Below are 2675 nucleotides of genomic sequence, written 5' to 3'. Positions count from 1 at the left end.
GTGCCATTAAGGAATATTTTTAATGCTATTTATACTACGTTCATAAACTGTTTAGCTGGGAAACAGGTTTAATGCAAAGCAAGTAAAACTTTTGCATAATAAAAACTACTACTACTAAGAGTTTTCACATCCTTAATATTTAAACATTTTAAACAATATAAAACGTTTACCACCAGTTTATTTTGTGAGATCTGGATCATTGTAATTTTCTGTCTTTATTCAAGAACAAGCTATTTCCTTTCCTGCTTATTTAAAAAAAAATAAAAAAAAAAAAAAAAAATAAAGAAAATCCATGTCCTCCAAGCTTTTTACACTTGGTGTTGCTTTGTGAGCAGAAAATGTACTGCTGCTTTCCCCAGAGGAAGATTACAGTAATTTATACTAATCTACCAGCAAATCAGACTCATCCTGCACTGAACAGGGCAAATCCTATCTTAAATTTAAATGTCCCTGAAGAAATTCCTGCAATCAGAACTCAGATTCATCTCTCTTTTCCAGTTCCTGACTTTATGAGGACTAACATGAGCTTTCCAGGATTTGTGTCAGTTTGCGATTTAGACATTTTGCAATTATAGTTTTCCTGTTATCTGCTATGCTAATATAAGCTGGTAATTGAGCGTTGTTAGTAACATGTTTATTTATTGCATGTTGTATTATCACAAACAACAGGCATTCCCTCCAGGCCATTCTCACATGTAGCAATTTATGTAATCAAGCAAGTTGCACTGACATCTCATTGAACTAATGTAAGCACAAATATGCAGGTATGAATTTTCACACCATAGATTAACTGTCATTTATGACAAGAACACAAATAAATATTATCATAGAAGTGCTAGCATGATGGGGTTTCAAGAGGGTCTTTCAAAAACTGAAATGGTGAATAGTGTTTTCCCTACAGCTACAGTACAACTGTCTGGAAATTAAATTGAATTTTACTTTATTGTCTCTGTGTATCAGCATACATCAAGAAACGAAATGCTGTTCCTCACCAGCTTATTGCAGTGCATTAAAACATACAATAAATCAGAATAAATTAAACCAATACAAACATTCCACCCACAGTTTAGCAACCATGCTAACTAACTTTTACAAATATAATTACAAACAGAAAGTACATTTCATGTCCTTGGTAAAGTTATAAAAATCACCTTTACAGATGACTATAGCTGTCAAACGTGCTGTACCAGTGAGGAGGAGGAGGAGGAGTGTGAATGTCCAGTAAATTTATGAAATGAGCTTTTTTTTGTTGTTTGTTTTTGTAATGCCATGCAAATTCTTCAAAACTATATTTTGTATGTTTGCTATATTTTTGTATGATCGTTTCATGTTTCAGCTTATTTAATTTTGTTTTGGGTGTGATCAAATTTGGTGACGTCCACATATTCATCCATTCATCAGTCTTCAGTTCAAAGACCCCCTGTGATGAAAATCAAGTTTTATCTATGTGGTATTTTTAATATGGTTTAAGACAAACCATGTGCAAATTCATAAGTCAAAATCATTGCTGAGTATTTTCTCCTTAAAACTCCAGTGAACCAAAGACAGTCTAAAAAATGTGGTTTGAAATCGCCGGTGTTTCTTACATGACAAACTACCTTGTAACCAATCGCGTCAAAGTGCTGGCGGGCAGTAGCATATAATTAACTATGCTCTGAAGCAGGGTAGTCTCAGGAGAAGCCAAGTAAATGTTTCTGTTGATATGAAAAATCATGTACATTTAGCAATATAGTGGCTGAATTATGAATATTATGATGTTATGATGAACTATATGACTTTCTCCACTGATGTTCTAAGTTGTTCAAAGCATTTCTAAAAGGATACTGATTTGTAGAAGGCAGACTGAAATGGCAAATGGCAACATGGTTTATGTAACATTACCCTGTTGAAAAAGCCAGCATATGCTGGTTAGGTATGTTTTGAAGCATGACAGCTGGTTTGAGCTGGTTTATGTGGTCCTTAGTTGGTCCTGAGCTGGAGCTAGTTGCTTAGGACCAGCTTAGGACCAGCCCATGACCAGCCAAGAACCAGCTTAAACCAGCTCAAACCAGCTGCCATGCTTCAAAACCTAACCAGCATATGCTGTTTTTTTCATCAGGGTAGCAACACATTATTAGCTATTTGTAGTCAAGCAAAATGCTAATCATATTAATTACCTTTATGTGTCTGAGCATTGTGATACCATTGTGCAGCATTTACTTCAGTAAAGTTGACCGAGTGGATGACTGAGCTGGTATGAGTGAGTGGAGGTGGAGCTAATTTGCATATTCAAGCTATTTTAAGTCATGAAAGAAAATCACAGGAAAAATCACAGGTTTAAATATGTAATTTTGGTGATCAAAGATGAGTTTTAAGAGATAAAATTGACTACAGGAGGACTTTAAGCATAAGGATTTTACATGTATATGTTTGCATGTACAGTAACCATTTTACATATAAAAATATGCATTATATATATATATATATATATATATATATATATATATATATATATATACTTAACAGTAAAATGCAACTATGATGTAATGTAAGGGAATTGTAAAGATTTTTAAATGTCAAAAGTTATGCCTACATATAATATTTTTTATTACTGTTAGTATTATACATTTCTGCATATGTCAATATTATACATTTCAGCCAAACATACAAAAACGTTTTGCGACATTTTGCATTTT

This window comes from Megalobrama amblycephala, linkage group LG2, assembly GCF_018812025.1.
Source record: "Megalobrama amblycephala isolate DHTTF-2021 linkage group LG2, ASM1881202v1, whole genome shotgun sequence".
Taxonomy (NCBI): Eukaryota; Metazoa; Chordata; class Actinopteri; order Cypriniformes; family Xenocyprididae; genus Megalobrama; species Megalobrama amblycephala.
Note: the sequence above shows the minus strand (reverse complement) of the source record.